Source organism: Hylobates moloch, unplaced genomic scaffold, assembly GCF_009828535.3.
Source record: "Hylobates moloch isolate HMO894 unplaced genomic scaffold, HMol_V3 SCAFFOLD_1, whole genome shotgun sequence".
In the NCBI taxonomy this organism is placed as follows: Eukaryota; Metazoa; Chordata; class Mammalia; order Primates; family Hylobatidae; genus Hylobates; species Hylobates moloch.
In genome coordinates this window covers 181,558,052-181,579,630 of record NW_026652276.1, presented here as the reverse complement: position 1 = coordinate 181,579,630, position 21,579 = coordinate 181,558,052, and the positions used below count along the sequence as shown (strand labels likewise).

At 36.0% G+C, this 21,579-nt stretch overlaps 1 protein-coding gene and 1 non-coding gene across 7 annotated transcripts in view; one reads left to right on the top strand and one right to left on the bottom strand.

Moving 5' to 3' along the window:
• MAGI2 (membrane associated guanylate kinase, WW and PDZ domain containing 2) overlaps window positions 1-21,579 on the bottom strand; it is a 1,482,569-nt gene that overhangs the window by 1,053,657 nt on the left and 407,333 nt on the right. The window lies entirely within an intron of this gene.
• LOC116809805 (U6 spliceosomal RNA) lies at window positions 13,183-13,288 on the top strand. The gene has a single exon (XR_004369990.1). It is a non-coding gene; the product is annotated as a U6 spliceosomal RNA (small nuclear RNA).

Genomic DNA, 21,579 nt, shown 5'->3' with positions numbered 1-21,579 from the left:
CTCCAGTGAGTTAGGTTCCTAACCTCCTGGGGCCACAGAAAAAAGCCGGGGCCTATACTGGCCCCCTAGAGTTAGAACACACAGTTCAGGAGTTATGAGCTGAGCCTTGGCCCCCTAAAATCCTTCAAAAATGAAACCAGTCAACTGAACCCACCTTATGCCATAATCAACCCCCCAAGGACATCAAATAGGATAGAAGAAAAAGAAATCCAAAGGTCATCAACTTCAAAGACTGAAGCAGCATCAGCCCACAAAGATGAGAAAGAACTAGCACAAGAACTCTGGCAGCTCAAAAAGCAAAAGTGGCTTCTTACCTCCAAATGACCACACTAGTTGCCCAGCAACAGTTCCTAACCAGGCTGAGATGGCTGAAATGATAGAAATAAAATTCAGAATATAGATAGGAATGAAGATTACTGACATACAGGAGAAAGTCAAAACCCAATTCAAGGAATCTAAGGTTTACAATAAAACAATACAGGAACTGATAGACAAAGTGGACATTATATGAACAAACTGATCTGATAGAGCTTAAAAACATGGTAGAAGAATTTCATAATGCAATCACAAGTATTAACAACAGGATTGACCAAGCTGAGGAAAAAAAAGTCTCACAGCTTGAAGACTGGCTCTACAAAATAACTCAGTCAAAGAAAAATAAAAATAAAAAAACACAAGGAGAATAAATAAAACCTCTGAGAAAGATGGGTTTCTGGAAAGAGACCCAGTCTATGACTCATTGGCATTCCTGAGAGACAGGGAGAGAAACCAAGCAACTTGGAAAACATATTTCAGAATATCGTCCGTGAAAATTTCCCCAACTTTGCTAGAGAGGTCAACATTCAAATTCAGAAAATTTAGAGAACCCCTCCAAAATACTACACAAGATTCTCGAAGGTAATAGTAAAGAAATGTCAAAGGCAGCTAGAAAGAAGGGTCAGCTAACCTACAAAGGGAAGCCCATCAGACTAACAGTAGTCCTGTCATAAGAAACCCTACAAGCAGAAGAGATTGGGGGTACTCAGCATTCTTAAAGAATTTTCAACCAAGAATTTCACATATGGTCTAACTAAGCTTTCTAAGTGAAGGAGAAATAAAATCCTTTTCAGACAAGCAAATGCTAAGGGAATTCATTACTGTCAGACCTGCCTTACAAGAGATCCTGAAGGAAGTAGTAGTTATGAAAAGGATACACTGTTACCAACCACTACACAAGCACATTTAAGTGCATAGACTAGTGACACTCTAAAGCAACCACACAAACAAGTCTGCATAATTACCAGCTAACAACGTGATGACAGGATCAAATCCACACATATCAATACTAATCTTGAATGTAAATAGGCTAAATGCCCCAATTAAAAGGCACAGAGTGGCAAGTTGAATAAAGAAGCAAAACCCAACAGTATGCTGTCATCAAAAGACCCATCTCACATGAAGTGGCAGCCATAGGCTCAAAGAAAAGGGATGGAGAAAAATCTACCAAGCAAACAGCAAACAGAAAAAAGCAGAGGTTGCTATTCTAATTTCAGACAAAACAGACTTTAACAAACATAAAAAAGACAAAGAAGGGCATTACATAAAGGTAGAGGGCTCAATTCAAAAGAAGACCTAACTATCCTAAATGCATATACACACAGCACAGAAGCAGCCAGATATATAAAGCAAGTTTTTAGAGACCTACAAAGAGACATAGACAGCCACAAAATAATAATGGAAGACTTTAACACTCCACTGAGAGTATTAGACAGATCATTGAGGCAGAAAGCTAACAAAGATATTCAGGACCTTAACCAAAAGGTTGAAGAAATGGACCTAATAGACATCTACAGAATTCTCCACCAAAAAACAACAGAATGTACATACTTCTCATCTGCACATGACACGTACTTTAAAGATGACCAAACAGTTGGGCATAAAACAACACTCAGCAAATGCAAAAAACCCAAAATTATACCAACCACACTTTTGGACCATGATATGATTTGGCTCTGTGTCCCCACTGAAATCTCACCTTGAATTGTAACAATCCCCACGTGTCAAGGGCAAGACTGGGTGGAGATAATTGAATCATGGGGGCAGTTTCCTCCATGCTGTTCTTGTGATACTGAGTGAACTCTCATGAGATCTAATGGTTTCATAAGAGGTTTCCTCTTTCGTTCAGCACTCATTCTCTATCCTGCCGCCCTGTGAAGAGGTGCCTTCCACCATGACTGTAAGTTTCCTGAGGTCTCCTCAGCCATGTGGAGCTATGAGTTGACTAAACCTCTTTTCTTTATAAAGGACCCAATCTTGGGTATTTCTTTTTTCTGTTTTCTTTCTTTATTTTTTTTTTTTTTTTTTGAGATGGAGTCTTGCTCTGTCACCCAGGCTGGAGTGCAGTGGTGATCTCAGCTCACTTCCACTTCTGCCTCCTGGGTTCAAACAATTCTCCTATCTCAGCCTCCCAAGTAGCTTGGACTACAGGTGCGCACAACTATGCCTGGCTAATTTTTGTATTTTTAGTAGAAATGGGGTTTCAGTATGTTGGCCAGGCTTGTCTCAAACTCCTGACCTCAGGTGATCCACCTGCCTTGTCGTCCCAAAGTTCTGGGATTACAGGCATGAGCCACTGAGCCTGACCTAATCTTGGGTATTTCTTCATAGCAGCACGAGAAGAGACTAATACAGTAAAATTGGTACCAGGAGTGGGGTGCTGCTATAAAGATACTGAAAAATGTGGAAGCAAATTTGGAAATGGGTAAAAGGCAAAGGTTGGAACAGTTTGGAGAGCTCAGAAGAAGACATAAAGATGTGGGAAAGTTTGTAACTTCCTAAAGACTTGTTGAATGGCTTTGACCAAAATACTGATAGTGATATGGACAGTGAAGTCCAGGCTGAGGTAGTCTCAGATGGAGATGAGGAACTTGTTGGGAACAGGAATAAAGGTGACTCTTGCTATGCTCTAGCAAACAGATTGGAGGCATTTTGTTCCTGCCTTAGAGATGTGTGCAACTTTGAACTTGAGAGAGATGATTTAGGGTATCTGGTGGAAGAAATTTCTAAGCAGCAAAGCATTTAACATGTGACTTTGGTGCTCTTAAAAGCATTCAGTTTTATGTATTCACAAAAAATATGTTTTGGGAATGGAAGTTATGTTTAAAATAGAAGCAGAGCATAAAAGTTTAGAAAATTTGCAGCCCCCACAAAGTGATACAATAGAAACACCCATTTTCTGAGGAGAAATTCAAGCCTGCTGCAGAAATTCCACAAGAAATGAGGAGCCGGCCGGGTACAGTGGCTCATGCCTGTAATCCCAGCACCTTGGGAGGCAGAGGCGGGTGGATCACGACGTCAGGAGATTGAGACCATCCTGGCTAACATGGTGAAACCCTGTCTCTACTAAAAATACAAAAATTAGCTGGGCATGGTGGCAGGCTCCTGCAGTCCCAGCTACTGGGGAGGCTGAGGCAGGAGAATGGAGTGAACCCAGGAGGCAGAGCTTGCAGTGAGCTGAGATCGCACCACTGCACTCCAACCTGGGTGACAGAGCAAGACTCTGTCTGAAAATTAAAAAAAAGAAAAAAGAAATGAAGAGCCAAATGTTAATCGCCAAGACAATGGGGAAAAATGTCTCCAGGGCATGTCAGAGGTCTTCACAGCAGCCCCTTCCATCACAGGCTCAGAGGCCTAGGAGGAAAAATGGTTTCATTGGCTGGTCATAAGGCCTTGCTGCTTTGTGCAGTCCTGGGACATAGTACCCTACATGCCAGCTGCTTCAGCTCCAGCTGTGGCTGAAAGAAGCAAAGGTACAGCTTGAGCCATTGCTTCACAGGGTGCATGCCCCAAGCCTTGTCAGCTTACAGGTGGTGTTGGGCCTGCAGGTGCAAAGAAGTCAAGAATTGAGGTTGGGGAACCTCTACCTAGATTTCAGAGGATGTATGAAAACACCTGGATGTCTAGGCAGAAGTCTGCTGCATCGGTGGAGCCTTCATGAAGAACCTCTGCTAGGGTAGTGCAGAAGGGAAATATGGGTTTGGAGCCCCCACACAGAGTCTCCACTGGGGCACTGATTATAAGTTTCCTGAGGCCTCTCCAGCCATGTGGAACTTTGAGTCAATTAAACCTCTTTTCTTTATAAATTCATAGCAGCATGAAAATGGACTAATACAGACCAAAATGCAGTAAAAATAGAAATTAATGCTAAGAAAATCACTCGAAATAATACAATTAAATGGACATTAAACAACTTGTTCCTGAATGACTTCTGGGTAAATAATAAAATTTAGTCAGAAATCAAGAAATTATTTGAAACTAATAAGAAAAAAATACCACATACCATAATCTCTGAGATACATCCAAAGCAGTGATAAGAGGGGAGTTTATAGTGCTAAACACCCACATAAAATAGTTAGAAAGATTTGAAATTAACCACCCAACATCGTTTCTAGAGGAACTAGAGAAATAAGAGGAAATGAAATTCAAAGCTAGCAGGAGACAAGAAATAACCAAAATCAGAACTGAAATGAAGGCAATTGAGACCAGAAACCCTACAAAACATAAACCTTGTTTGAAAGAATTAATAAGACAAATAGACTGCTAGCTAGACTAGTAAGTTTAAAAAGAGACAAGATCCAAAAAAAAAAAAAAAACCCACATTCAGAAATGACAAAGGGCACATTACCACTGGCCACACAGAAATACAAACCCCTTAGAGAAATCCTCAATTCAAACAAGCTAGAAACCGAGAAAATTATTCTGAAAACATACACCATCCCAAGATTGAACCAGGAAGAGAATGAATACCTGAAAAGACCAATAACAATTCTGAAATTGAATCAGTCATAAAAAACCTATGAACCAGAACAAGCTCAGGAACAGACAGGTTCACTGCCAAATTCTACCAGATATATAAGGAAGAGCTGGTACTATTCTAAAAAATTGAGGAGAAAAGATTCCTCCATAACTCATTCCATGAGGGCAGCATCATCCTGACACAAAAACTTAGCAGAGACACAACAAAAAATAAAACTTCAGGCTAATATCATTTATGTACATAGATGCAAAATTCCTCAACAAAATACTAGCAAACCAAATCCAGCAGTACATCAAAAAGTGAATCCACCATGATCAAGTAGGTTTTATCCCTAGGACGCAAGTTTTGTTCAAAATATACAAATCAATAAGTGTGATTCATCACATAAACAGAACTAAAGACAAAAAACAACATGATTATATCAATAGATACAGAAAAGGCATTAAATAATATTCAACATCCATTCATTTAATAACCCTCTACAAACTAGGCATTGAAGGAATATACTTCAAAATAATAAAAGGTATCTAAGAAAAACCCACAGCCAACATCATACTGAATGGGCGAAAGCTGGAAGAATTCTCCTTGAAAACTGGAAGAAGACAAGGATGTCCTCTCTCATCACTCCTATTCAACATAGTGCCGAAAGTCCTAGCCAGAGAAATCAGGCAAGAGAAAGAAATAAAAGACATTCAGATAGAAAGAGAGGAAACCAAACTATCCCTGTTTGTTGATGATGTGATTCTATACCTCAAAAACCTCATAGTGTGTGCTCAAACGCTCTTTGATCGTATACACAATTTCAGCAAAGCTTCAGGATATACAATCAATGTACAAAAATCAGTAGCATTCCTCTACACCAACAACATCCAAGCTGACAGCCAAATTGAGACTGCAATTCCATTCACAATAGCAACAAAAATAATAAAATACCTAGGAATACACTTAACCAAAGTGGTGAAATACTTCTACAATAAGAATTAGAAAACACTGCTCAAATAAATCAGAAATGACACAAACAAATGGAAAAATATTCCATGCTCATGGACAGGATGAATCAATATTGTAAAAATGGACATACTGCCCAAAGCAATTTACAGATTTAATACTATTGCTATCAAATTACCAATGGTGTTCTTCACAGAATTAGAAAAAAATTAAAATTCATATGGAACCAAAAAGGATCTCCAATAGCCAAGGCAATTGTAACCAAAAGAACAAAGCTTGAGGCATCACATTTCCCAATTTCAAACTATACTACAAGGCTACATTAACCAAAACAGCATGGTACTGATACAAAAACAGACATAGAGACCAATGGAACAGAATAGAGAGACTACGAATAATTCCCCGCACCTACAATCATCTGATCTTTGAGAAAATCCACAAAAATGAGCAATGGGGAAAGTATCCCTATACAATAAGTGGTGCTGAGTTAACCGGCTTGCTGTATGAAGAAGATTGATACCAGACGCCTTCCTTACACCATATACAAAAATTAACTCAAGATGGATTAAACACCTAAGTCTAAAATCAAAAACTATAAAAACCCTGAACAATAACCTAGGAAATACTATTCTGGACATAGAGCCCAGCAAAGACTTCAAGACAAAGCCACCAGTAGCAATTGCAACAAAAACAAAAATTGACAAATAGGACCTAATTAAACCAAAGAGCTTCTGCATAGCAAAACAAAACAAAACAAAACAACTATGAACAGAGTAAAGACACAACCTAAAGAATGGGAGAAAATATTTGTAAACTATACAACCAACAAAAGTCTCATATCCAGAGTCTGTAAGTAGCTCAAACAAATTTACAAGCATAAAAACAACAACCCCCCTAAAGAGTGGGCAAAGGACATGAACAGTTTTCAAAAGAAGACATACGTGTGGACAATAAGCACATGAAAAAAAGCTCAATATCACTAATGATTACAGAAATGCAAATGAAACCACAATGAGATACCATCTCTCACTAGTCAGAATGGCTGTTATTAAAAAGTTAAAGAAAAAGAAAACACATGCTGGCAAAGTTGTGGAGAAAAGGGAACACTTATGCATTGCTGTTGGGAATATAAACCAGTTCAACTATTGTGAAGGGCCGTTTGGTGATTTTTCAAGGAACTTAAAATAGGTCTACTATTTGACCCTGCAATCCCATTATTCGGCATATATCCAAAGAAATATAAACCATTCTACCGTAAAGAGACACACATGCATATATTCATCAGAGCACTATTCACAATAGCAAAGACATGGAATCAACATAAATGCCCATCAATGGTAGACTGAATAAAGAAAATGTGATACCTATATACCATGGAATACTATGCAGCCATAAAAAATGAGAACATATCTTTTGCAGTAACATGGATAGAGTGAGAGGCCATTATCCTAAGCAAACTAACACAGGAACAGAAAACCAAATACTGCATTTTCTCATGTATAAGTGGAGGCTAAACATTGAGTATATGGACACAAAGAAGGGAACAACACACACTGGGGCCTACTTGAGGGTAGAGGTTGGGAAAAGGATGAAGATCAAAAAACTACTTATTGGGTGCTACGCTTATTACCTGGGTGATGAAATAACATGTAAACCAAACTCCCATGACATGCAATCTACCTATATAGCAAGCCTCCACATGTGCCCCTGAGCCTAAAATAAGTTTTTAAAAAAGGAATAGAATGTGTGTTTGTGTGCATGCATGCATGGGTACATATTTGTTAGTGAAGCAGCTGGGGATGGGCAATAAGGAGTAAAATAGCTATTAGGTATGTGTCCATAAAAAGAATTAGAACGTTGGTAGAGGGAGGACGTGGGAAGATTTCTTTATCATTCTTGTCCTAGGTTGTTATCACTCGCACCACTGAAAGACAAAGTCCTGATCTGACACAGAAAAATGAAAAGCAGAAACTGAGTTGGAGCGACTGAACCTATACCAACGTCAGAGATTTCAGTGGAAAAGAAAATGGCAGAAAGACCTACAAGTATTGTAAACTGGAAAAGAAAGCTATTTATTCCTGTTGCCGAGTGGCTATAAAAGAAGTATATGAGTCAAGCAGGAAGTAGTAGTCAAGGACTATGAGAGTGAATTTTATTATAACTGACTTTTACTGAATTATAAAATAGCATCTTCCAACTAGTGTTTTAGGGACCACCTATACACTTACCAGGCATACTGCTCTAGATTAGTGCATTCAATTGTCCACTCCTGAAGTCTATCAGTTAAAATTTCCTAAAAATTCACGTTTAGATATCTGAGGCTACATTGCCTCTAGAAATACAAGGAAGACTAAGCCAGATATGGGAAAAAATAAAGAATACACAATTAATCAAATATATTCTCTATTGCCCCCATTTCCTGATTACATGCAAAGTTGTCCATAATTTTTAAACCTATTAAAGGATATTTGGAGGATGCAATCTTAAGAAACTTTGGCTCATCCCTTCAATTACTTGCAAGGAAAGCCTACTGAAAATATGTCTTTGATGTAACTTTCACTTTTACCGAAATATTACTATTTGTACTTAAGAACACTAACTTTTTATAAAAAATATCACATGGAAGCAAGAGTGTGGACACACAACACACGGATTGGGGGGAAATATTTGCAAGCCATATATCTGATAAGGGGTTAATATGCAAAATGTATGAGGAACTCAAACAACTCAATAGCAAGATAACAAACAATCCAACTTAAAAAATGGGCAAGAAGCCAGGTGTGGTGGCTCACATCTGTAATCCAGCACTTTGGGAGGCTGAGGCAAGCAGATTGCCTGAGCTCAGGAGTTCGAGAGCAGCCTGGCCAACATGATGAAACCTCATCTCTACTAAAAATACAAAAAATTAGTCCGGTGTGTTGGTGCATGCCTGTAGTCCCAGCTATTTGGGGGCTGAGGCATGGAAATTGCTTGAGCCCTGGGAGGCGGAGGTTGCAGTGAGCCAAGATCGGCAATCCAGCCTGGGAGACAGAGCAAGACTGTCTCTGAAAAAAAAAGAAAAAAGAAAAAAAAAAATGGGCAGGAGAACTGAATAGACATTTCTCAAAAGAAGACATATAAATGGCCAAAAGACATATTTTAAAAATGCTCAATTCACTAATCATTAGAGAAATGCAGATTAAAACCACAATGAAGTATCACTTCACATCTGTCAGGATGGCTATTATCAAAAAAGACAAAAGATAAGTGTTGGTGGGGATGTGGTGCAAAGGGAATCTTTGTACATTGTTGGCAGAAATGTAAATTAGTATAGCTGTTATGAAAAACTGTATGGAGTTTCTAAAAAAACAGAATTACCATATGATCTAGCAATCTCATGTCTGGGTATTACTCAAAGATTTGAAATGAGATTGTCAAAGAGCCATCTATACTCCCCTGTTCATTGAAACACCATTCACAATAGCCAATTCATGGAATCAACCTAAGTGTTCATCAACAGGTGAATGGATAAAGAAAATATTATATATATGTTTTATATATATATAAAATACAATACTACCCAGCCTTTAGAAGGAAGGAACTTCTGTCATTTGCAGCAACATGGATGGGATGGGAGAACATTACGCTAAGTGGAATAAGCTAGGCACAGAAAGACAAGTGTCATATGTTTTCGCTTGTATGTGAAATCTAAACCAACTGAACTCACAGAAGCCAAGAGTAGAATGGTGACTGGGAATGAAAAGATGATGGTCAAAGGGTACAAAATCTCAGTGAAACAGAAATTTTTTTTTAGATTTACTGCACAATATGGTGAATGTAGTTAACAACAGTGTATTGTACATTTCCAAATTGCTAAGAGAGTAAATTTCAAATGTTCTCAACCAAAAAATAAGTATTTGAGATGATGGATATGATAATTAGCTTGATTTAATTATTCCATCCTGTATTAATAAATCATAGCTTCATTTTGTAATCTATAAATGTATAGAATTGTAAATTGTCAATATAGAATAATTTTTTAAAAATCATGTGACTATCCAAGAATAATTTTCAAAATCGAGAAAAATAAAAGAGTCTACAAACTTCATTGTAAATGAATTTTTATTGCTTTGGCAGCAAGGCAGAGAGGACAATAAGAAAAACATTACAGTAAAAAATATATCTTTGGGAGGCCAAGGTGAGTGGATCACGAGGTCAAGAGATCAAGACCATCCTGGCCAACATGGTAAAACCCCGTCTCTACTAAAAATACAAAAATTAGCTGAGCACGGTGGTGTGTGCCTGTAGTCCCAGCTACTCAGCAGGCTGAGGCAGGAGAATCGCTTGAACCCGGGAGGCAGAGGTTGCAGTGAGCCAAAATCGCTCCACTGCACTCCAGCCTGGTGACAAAGCGAGACTCCATCTCAAAAAAAAAATATATATATATATATATATATACATACACACACACACGCATATGCCTCTACACAGATACACATATGATGCATAATTTCGCATTTTGGAATGGTGCTAGAGAGGCAGTTGTATTTACAGTGCAGAGGTCTAAAGGAAGCCGATGGTTAACTACTTCCTATGGGTAGGCTCAAGGAGCAGAAAATAGTTTTATACTGTCCAATGACTTACCTTTATACAGAACATTACTGTCTTATTATGAGAATCAGGGGCTAGCACAAATACTGCTTTTCCACATTTGTAACAAAATTAATTTTTGCCTAATATAATTTTTATCTTTAAAACCCAATTACATCCCTGCCTAATTGATGACTTAAATGATTCTCTCAATCATGACAAACATTTCAAATACATGAGTGCAAAAATACTTGCTCGGTGCTAGTTATAAAAGTCCAGGAATGCTCCATGTCATAAAAGAGGGCTCAGACATTACTATATATTTTTTATTTTGGACTGATAAGCTATTGTCTTGGTAATGAAAGGGGCTTTTTTATAAATTACCTATTCATGTAAAAATCTCATTTGAATGCAATTTTACTGTCTTTTGATAAATAATCAACTTTATACATTAACCAAAATATTTTGTTTTTTGAAAGTAAGTATAAAAAACACAAATATTATATTTTAAATAGTCTATTTTATGTTTATGGAAGTATGTGGCCAAATATCCTTAGAATTTTCAGAGTCAGCATTACTATAGACTGCCCCAGACACCTGTTTTTATTCTATACTACTTAAAATCATACTATAGCAATGAAAAACAACTATTCTGCATGATCATTTCAGAAAATAGTACCATGATTGCTAGCTTTTAGTGAGTAATACTTTTAAGGATACCTAATTGCTGACTCCTAAAAATCTGGAGAAATGGCTGAAGTTTTTAATATTTTTAAAATAAACTATCCTGTGTTAATAAAATCTACAAAGCAGCTATCAATTTTATTAATAATTAAACAAATATTTGAAGTCCTTCATTAAAGAAGAAAGCTAATTTTAAAGACGCGATTAACTAAAGATGGGGTATTTAAGATAGAAACACCTTTTTAAAATAAAGACCCCCCAAACCCAACGTATAATCTTTATCAGTTTCATAGCTATCATCATATTTGGTGACCTGAAATGTTTTTATTTCTTTTTTTTTTTTTTTTTTTTATTTTAAGATTTATTATAAAGCTACAAGTAATAAAGACATAGATTTGACAAAATATAGACACAAAGTTAAATGGAACAGAATAAAGAGTATATAAATGGGCCGGGCGCGGTAGTTCACGCCTGTAATCCCAGCACTTTGGGAGGCCGAGGCGGGCGGATCACGAGGTCAGAAGATCCAGACCATTCCTGGCTAACACGGTGAAACCCCGTCTTTACTAAAAATACAAAAAATTAGCCGGGCGTGGTGGCCGGGGCCTGTAGTCCCAGCTACTTGGGAGGCTGAGGCAGGAGAATGGTGTGAACCAAGGAGGCGGAGGTTGAAGTGAGCCAAGATCGCACAACTGTACTCCAGCCTGGGCGACAGAGAGAGACTTTGTCTCAAAAAACAAAAAACAAAACAAACAAAAAAGAGTATATAAATAAACCAACACATATATAAACAACTAATTTTTGATAAAGCTACAAAGGTAATCAGTGGGAAGAGATAAATATTTTCAATATTTGTTGCTGGTAAATTTAAATATACATATGCAAAAATTTACCTTTTGTTCCTACCTTCCACCAAATAAAGTATTCAAAATAGATCACAGACCTAAAGGTTAAACATAAAAATATAAGAATTATGAAAAATAAAATAAGAGACTTATGTGAACGAATTCTTGGGAGCGACATCATAAAAGAAGGAATTAATAGAATGGACTTCACAAAAAACTTTTGGTTTTGAGAAACTATTAAGAAAACCAAAAGATAAGCCACAGGCTGGGAGAAAGTATTTGCATCATATGTCTGTTAAAATAAATTTATGTGCTATATATATTGAGAATATATATGCATATTAATATTCCATATAAGACAAATAGATAAATGATATGCAAATTAATAGCTATAGGGAAATAAATAGACCTTTCAAAACACAATAATAAAACAAGCCATTCAATTAAGCAAAATTGGGAAGTATTTTGAGCCAACAGTTAACAAAAGGACATATGGAAGGCAAATAAGCACGTGAAATAATTTTTGTCATCAGTCATTAGAAAAATGCAAATTAAAATCACAACAGGATACTCATATGCTTATTATAATGGGTACAATTTAAAAGGCTGATTCTACCTTCAAACCAGGCAATTTTGTTTTGCAAGTGAGAGAGGATGTCATTTTAGAACTCATTTTTAACTTAAGTTATTTAGTGTAAAATGCAGAATGTGAGGCTCAGAGTAGTAAAACTAAATTATTTAAGGTTTTGTTCACTCAGTGTTAATTAACTACAATAATACTGTTGCCTTCTCTGTGTGTAAAATATTACCTATTTCAAAGTTTTAAAATATTTATTACTGTATTTATTCAACCAGAGAACTGTAAATGGTAAATAGGGTGGTGTTCTAATTTACCAATAATCAAACGAGTTTAGAGATGAATTAACTCTCCTAAACTCACACAACAGAGATGTAATGTTTACTCTGGTCTCTTGATTTTGTGCCAAGCAATTTCTTCACCATGCTAGAAATTCTCAACAAGACCGGGAAGAAGGATGGGCACAGAAAAGGGCTTATCCCCAAAATATTAATATTACCTAGTTTATTTTGCATGTGGCACATTAGACTCCTCATTCAACGCCTCTGAGGATAAGCCACCCCCACTGAGGAGTATGTCACATCCTCCATGGGTACTGGACCCAAAGATAGACCTTGAACTCCTATTTCAAGTGTAGGTTCTAACCTTATATGCAAAAGGCTGAGTTTAATGTTCGAGGAAGTGAAACATGGTATCCAGGAGTTGGTGACTGAAATGGATTTGGGTTTGGTGAGGGAAGAATAAACAATTTTGCCAAGATTTCTGTGTTCACATAGGCAGCACACATAGAAAATTGGAATGATACAGCGAAGATGAGCATAGCCCCTGCACAAGGATGACACACAAATCCATGAAGCATCCCATAAAATAAAACAAACAAACAATTTTGCCAAGATTTCTAGCAGAGAGATTGAGAAAATGATGGTAACATTGACACAGATTAGATTTTGGGACAAGGAGGTATTTTGTTTCACTTTGTTTCTAGGGGTGTGGCAACCTGGCAGACCACAGGGACATAGTTCTCTGTTTTTGTTTTTGTTTGTTCCTTTGTTTCAACACATTGTGAATTTGGGACTAAAAATAAGAAAGCAGATGCAAACATGCTAAACGCATGAACATAGCAAGTGTTTAAGTAGACAGTGGGTGGATGAACACAAAAGAAGGTAACAGAAGAGAGAATCTACTATATTAATGGGAGTGGCATTATTATGGCACATCCTTCTCAAATTATTGATCTTATCTTCCACTTAAAATCAGGAGATACTGTGAAAATCAAAACAGAAAACCCAGAATTCTTCTTGGGAATAGAGTTCCCAAAACTTCATTTTAGTATCATGCTTTTCAATTCAAATGACTTGGATTATTTATATACAATACTGAAGGACAATTTGTATGCAAATATTGTTGGCACAAGTCCATAATTAAATTGCAAAAGCTTGGAATGATATGGAACTTATCACTGATTACTTTCACAAGTGGCTCTCAGGAACAGAATCTCAATAAATCACTACCATTCTTCTATATTTTTATACATCTGAACAACTAGCACCTTATCAGCATGCTAAGAGTTAGATATAGCAATCATGTTCTACATGAGCATGATACAAATCTACCAAGAAGCTGCTACAAATCCATCCCTTACTCTTGTTATCATGTTTACAATTACCTTCTCTTTGCCGGTTTTATGTGATTCATATCTCTGCTCAAATATTACTCCTCACCCTATCTCCCACAACTCCATTCTCATCATTCACCATTCTTGTACTCTTTTACATGGCATTTACCACTATTTAAAATTATATATTTACTTGTTTATTGTTATCATCCCCTACAATGCAAATTTTGTAGGAGAGACAAGCCTGACACTTAGTAGTTAGTTATTCCATAGGTATTGCTCAATGACAAATGAAATGGATGAAATACAAAGCATTTTTGGAGAGACTATAAACCTCTCATATACAGACCAGTAACAGCATAACAGTAATAATATCACATTATGTCTCAAAATATTGAATTTTTCTATATTAAATGCTTAATAAGCTGCATGACATTTATATTGAGAGCTCAATCTGGACAACTATAAAGGGCAATTAGCAAGTATTCTAAATTATGCCAACTCTTTATAGTTCAGCTACAATGACTAATTGTTGATATTTTGAGATAATTTTATGTATTGATTAAAGGTGTCTTTATAAACAAAAAGTGTTTACTGAATTTGGCTTCTTGATGTAAAATGTATATTTAGTTTCTCTTATTAAAAATCAAAAATTGTCCATAATCAAAGCACATTTGTTTTGTAAAAAAAGTTTAAGTATATGATGATTTACAACTTTACTGAGTTTTATTTCCTGCTTTAAATGTTATATAATAACTCATTTAGATTTATCATCCAAATAATCATCTTATACAATCATCAAATAGAAAATAGAATATAAAAACAATCCTTACTATTTTGAGTATATTCACACCAGGTATGAAACTATAGAGAATATAAACTATTATGCAAACATATTATATTACAAGATTGTACCATAACATGATGGCACCAACTTTAATATATAATTTTAGCCCTCAGTTGAGCTATATTTCATTATATTAAGTAAAAATGAAAGTTTTTGACCTAGTGAATCATCATGAGGAAAAATGGATGGCAAATGCAATTAATTTTAATATGTATTTATACTTCAAAGCAGTATTTGCTAAACAAATATTCTCTGTCATTCTTTTGGCTTCAATCAATATAAGACTGCAGGGGCCAGGCATGGTGGTTCATGCCTGTAATCCCAGAACTTTGGAAGGCCAAGGCGGGCAGATCATTTGAGGTCAGGAGTTTGAGACCAGCCTTACTAACATGGTGAAACCCCGTCTCTACTAAAAATACAGAAAATTAGATGGGTGTGGTGGCGGGTGCCTGTAATCTCAGCTACTTGGGAGGCTGAGGCAGGAGACTCACTTAAACCCAGGAGGTGGAGGTTGCAGTGAGCCAAGATTGCACCATTGCACTCCAGCCTGGGCAACAGAGCAAGACTCTGACTCAGAAAAAAAAAAAAAAAAAGACTGCAGGGCACATTACCCATTATGAGAGTGGAACATCAAGTCTAGGTTTAGATTTATTTTTTAACCATCAACTTATTATGAAATGTTAATTTTTAAAAATATGTAAAAATCTGAAGCACTCTATCTGTAGCTTTCAGGGAATCTATTATTAAAATTAAGCCTGCAGCAAAGGACATTAGTAAAAGGAAAGAGTTTCTAAACAAAATATTTAACACTCAAAGTAGTAAACATATGGACAAGAATGTAGGAATTTCATCGGTCAGTTTTTATTAGATGTATCAAGACAAATAAGTAACTTTTAAACTTTTGTAAAATCTGAAATCACTGTAACATTTCCAGAGGTCTTTTAAAGATCTTTTGAGAAGGACAGGCTACAGTTTCGTGGAGCTATTCATTTACTGTGACAAATTATTTTCCCCTGATGAGGAATGGTTGTAATAGAAGACATAAATTCAATGATAAGTACATGAGTTGTCCAAAAATGGTTTCATCAAAAATACTAAAATCCAGGAGATTTTTGAACCACAGTCCAGGTTTAGAAGACCTGGTTGCGGGATGCTCTTGGATCTGTTCTATCTATGGAACTCTTCTTTTGCTTCTTCCCAGGTCTCCTTTGTTTCTGTACTAGTGAAACAAAAATCCTGGATGTAGAACTCCTCCATGTATTATCTATATTGGAAATTTCAGAAGGTGATGGACTATAGGCAAATGTGCTTCAAAATAAAGCTTAACTTGATTCAAGCAAGATATATAGCTATATGTCTCTTAAAGGTTTTATACCATTTGGTCACCTATGTGAAGGAAGTCTTTCTTTAAACACAACTCAAATAACCATTTTGGTTTTGACTTTTTGTTTGTTTTCTTTGATAATATGTATTATAATTTTCATTAAAATATTTCAGAATAAACATTTTATTTGTGTTTTCTATGTCTATGTCTGTGTAAGATGTGTAAGTAAACTTTAATCTATACCTTATGGACAATTAGTTAGCAGTGGAATACCTTAACCAAGACTCAACACTCCAAAGGAGATTACTTAGGGACCTCAAACGTTTGCATATCTACATTGGATTGTTATTAATTTGCATTAGGAATCTTGGAAATTAATTTCTATTGCTAAAATTAATGGTGTTCAGGATATATAGTTGGTTAGAAAAATTGTAGTGGATTCATTGTTATTACAGGAACAAAGCATAATAATTTGGCCCAATGGCTTAATACAATAAGGGCAGGGCTTTTGGTCTTCTCTGTCAGTAGTACATAAAGTTCAATCCAGTGGTAGTGGGTGAAGTGGTTGAAACTGTAAATAAATTGAGGGTAAAAAACATCTGTAGCAACTTATCAGAGTAATTTTATATCTTTGAGTTCTAAATATACTAACAAAACAAACACACCAACGAAAACTACTAGGAACTTGTATTTTGTATTTAAAAAAATGTTCTAGTAATTCACTATTAATTTTTAGTATATTTTTTAAAAAATTAGTCTTCAAAAGATTAAGAAAAAGATGATATATTGAGACACACTATCCTCGTTCCTTGCTAGCTTTATATTCTTCCATCTACCTTAAATAGAAATTGTTGGGTTTGCTATCATAATGCCACTGAGTTCTCCAAAAGAGTAATCTTTTAATGCATGGAGCTGTCACAGGACTGAAGGCTGATGATATTGCATGAATGTTTGTTTTTTAACCATTTCCTTTCCTTTTGCTTTTCCTTTCCTTGTTTTTTCTGCTTAATAAAAATATTGTTATGTTTGACAAAATTTGACCTGTCAAATGTAATGTAATGATCTTTAAAGCTAAATTACATTTCAGTGTAATACCCTACCTGGTATCCAGGTTGCGGGTGAGTGTACAAACTGCAATACTTACCAAAATAACTTTCCAGTTGCTAAAATGCCAAATAGGCTTAGTTTTGCCATTTCTTTCCCAAGTTCAATCAGCCCTTTTGCCACTGCTCCTATTTTGAAACCCATGTAATTTGTATTTCCTATTGTTTTTTTCAAAGGCTCACAGGTATAGACTCATTACTAAGCAGGTGAATACACAATCTTTGTGAAGGAGCAGAATTATATATGAAGTTATAAAAGATACTCAACTTTCTCCAGGGGATTATAACTAAATCTTCACTCCCAGCTGCCTCACTTATCAATTAGCCAGAGTGTGACCAAAATGGCAGCAGGCAAATGTGAAAAATCCAATACTGACCATAAGCACATAAGACGAAACCACTCACCCTTGTCCTTCATCAGGGTAGAAATCTGCTTCCGCAGTACTTTCAAATACAAAGGACAATAATATGGCAGTAACAACTGGCAGCTTTCCCAGATTTAACTGCTCTCTAATTTTGTATTAACTTCAAGAAAGATGAATTTCTTAATAAAGAATTAGGGCTTTGAGTTGCTGTCTAGAGCAGACTGGCAATTTGACTAATATCCTGAATGTAAACCTTAATGATTACCACTTAGATACTTAAAGTTCTGCAATTGTTCCTACTAGGTTTATTGCGAGAGAAATAATCACCTCTACAGATGTTTTTGCACACATAATAAATTGAAAAGCATGAAATCCTTGCTATAAAGTATTTGTTTTGGAACATCTACTTTCCAAACACATGACTATTTTTGCATCAGTGTATTCCCACACACACAAAAAAGTGTGTGTGTGTGTGTGTGTGTCTGTGTGTGTGTGTCTGTGTGTGTGTGTGTGGTGGTGGCGGGGTAGCGGGGGGCGTGGTGGGCCTGTGTGTTGCTGCTCTGCAAGTTAAGGTGATTGATATATGTTCTATTGTTGCTCTACCAGCATCATTTTAGTTTTGCTTTATGAAATATTTCAAATGAAAAGCAGTGTAAATCTATTAAGACTCAAAAGTGATTCATACTATGTGATTGTGGAACTGGGTTTATCTGTCTGACGTTATTAGTAAAATAGTTTCCTTATGTCACATAAACATCTGCAACATGACAACACTACCCTGTTAGCAAATTAAAATACCTCTTTAAAAAACCCTCATAAGTCACCTTTTATGTAGTCTTTCTAAAAATAGGTAAAGGCATAATTATGTAAATTCCAAAAGAGAATTGTTTCAATCAACATCATAAGGTGCACAGTAATTTGACTCAAGGATGATTTTTTTTTTTTTTTGAGACGGAGTCTCGCTCTGTCACCCAGGCTGGAGTGCGGTGGCGCGATCTCGGCTCACTGCAAGCTCCGCCTCCCGGGTTCACGCCATTCTCCTGCCTCAGCCTCTCCGAGTAGCTGGGACTACAGGCGCCCGCCACCACGCCCGGCTAATTTTTTTTGTATTTTTAGTAGAGACGGGGTTTCACCGTGGTCTCGATCTCCTGACCTCGTGATCCGCCCGCCTCGGCCCCCCAAAGTGCTGGGATTACAAGCGTGAGCCACCGCGCCCGGCCAAGGATGATTATAAGATTTTAAAATATGTAAAATGGGATACATATCTGCTCATAAAATCAAGTTTTCAATTTATTCTTTATTAGTAAACCTATTAATTTCTTATATTAAGAAGGCTTTTCCCTACAAATAATATAGAATTTCTGATTCAATCTAGACTCATGGAGAGCATTTAGTTACTTTTCCAAAAATGAAATCATAAATGAAGAAGATAACAGAAACCCAGTTCATAATCCTGTAAGTTGAGAAAGTATACTTTTCATTAATTTTGGCTTTAAAAATTGAATTTAAAACCTTCATAAATGATATTCCATGTTGTCAGTACACTGAATAATTTAAAAATTGTTTGAATAGAAATATGTAAGGTGAGAGAACATGACATTGATAACATACAGATATGCGCAAAGCACTCACAGGAAGAACTGCCCATCAGAAATGTGAGGAGTCAGCAAATAAATGATTCAGGATTTCTTCACCATCAAATGCCACTTTGTAAAATGTGACAGACCAGTAAGTTAGGATGAGCTAAATTAAACTAAAGCCCACACGTATAATCCCTCACAGTTTCCAAATAACTTTCACGGATAGCATCTCATTTCATCTAAAAAACATTAAAAGGTAAGCAAAGCCAGCAAGTATCTTCGTCTCTTATTTGAGGAAGCCAATGTAAAAATAGGATAATTGACTTGAGGATTATCACACAACTGGTATGGATAGATGTTAGATTCATTGGTACTTTCACCCAATTCATCCCCACATCCTATGTGTCAGGAAATGGGCATGTTTCCTACATAACTGAGGATTAATGATCCTGGCCCATGACCCACCACTAAATTAATATATTCCGTAGAACTAGGGATGTCAGGATACTAGTCAAGGAATTCAAGTTGGCTGTGGATAAAGAGGATAATTTTAGCTTTGTCTCCTCTTTGTTTAAAGCCGTTAAGCAAGATTTAGGCAGTTATAGCTAGATTAAAAATCTCAATCTTCCATCCTTATACCACTACAAACTCTGTGGGAGATTTGAAACACATGTCTGTATTTTCAGGGATTTTTTTTCCCCCTGAGAATCCTCAATGCACAAAAGAAGCAAAACAACTTGATCCCAAGAAATGAAGGGCATATGAGGGTAATGGATGGATAAAGAACCTAAACTCAAAGTGAAATAATAAAGTACAAATTAATGAATGAATAAAATAATTGCCAGTGGTAAATTTTAACATTGGTGAATCCCCCTCAAAAACTCAAATCTATTAAGAGTCGATTTTAACAAATTGAGCAGTTTCAGAAAACCATATGTAAAAATTATGTTAATCTTTTATGTCTTGGTCACTTCTTAAACAAGATGCCTGCCTTTCGTTCATGTAGGGTTTCACTGTCAAGTAAAGATTAAGCATTCCAAAATCCAAGATAAAACTTTACATTGACACTTAAACCTTTTTTTGACATTTGGCCAGAGCTGAAAATCCGGCCAACCATGATTTTTTGACAGAATGACAGAAATAAGCAAAGCAGTTTCCTCACTCCCTTCATTTATGTAAGCAGCAATATAATAACTAAAACAGCTTTCCCAAAGTATGTTCCGCAAGATGTTAACAGCTATTATGTGGGAAAAAAAATGTTCCATGGTCAAATAAATTTGACAATCATTGTGTAAAACCAAATTTAGAAGTTCTCTTTATTTCAGGGGCCCTTATGACCATAATTATACTTCTGGTCATAAAACACCTGCGTTTCATGACTACATACTAGGAATTGTTGATCTAAGGAAAGGATCTAGTTATTCTTCTTATTACAAGCACAACCCGAGTCCTGGAACTTGACCAGGGCTAACACACTGAAATAGTAACAAAGGTTCTCTGTATGTTCTGGGCTTTATGTGACACCATTGCTTAGGACAACAGTCATCTAAATTTGGGAAGAATTTTATTCTTGTTAATAGATCAAGGTTGCTTCTTAGTTCCACTGAGAGTAACTGTTTTATAAAAAACAAAATCACAATACCAACATTACACTGAGAAAATGTGATAAAGCCCTAATCATCAAATATCTAAGTCAGAGCTCAAATTTTCCAAATTATAGCAGAATTCTTAAATAGATGATTTGTTTGAATGACCACGCAAGTTCCACACATTTCATGTGATTGATATGTCATGTAAGGCTACTAGTAATCTATAGATATGCTCTTCCTTACTTCTTTTTTGTCTTCCAATATTTGTCATTATTCTTAAACTGGAAATTTTTTCTTGTAGAGTTTCTCACCTTCTGAATTTTAAGGATTATATCTTATGATGCCATTTAACATGTTCCTCTGCCCCTTCAAACTTCTGCAGTCTTGTGGATAAATCTAAAGGCTTGACTTTGTTCAGGTTTAATTTTTAATTTCTGTCTACTTGCCAAAAACCTTTTGTATGTCCATCAAGAGTCATGTAATGTCTAGAAGTTTCTCTTTTTGTGACATTAGTAGTAGCCACTGATGACCACTGTCTAGATTGATTATTTTATTAAAGGTTTTCAGGTGACAGTGATATTATAACTTTATTATTTCATCTTCATTAGCTGGCATATTTTTATAAAGAGGAACTCAGTCTCATCAACTATGTGGTTAGGGTTTTTACAAGAAAGTCAGGTAAAATGTTGTCTCCATTTATTTAGCAGATTACAGATTACAGAGATGGTTCACCAGTTT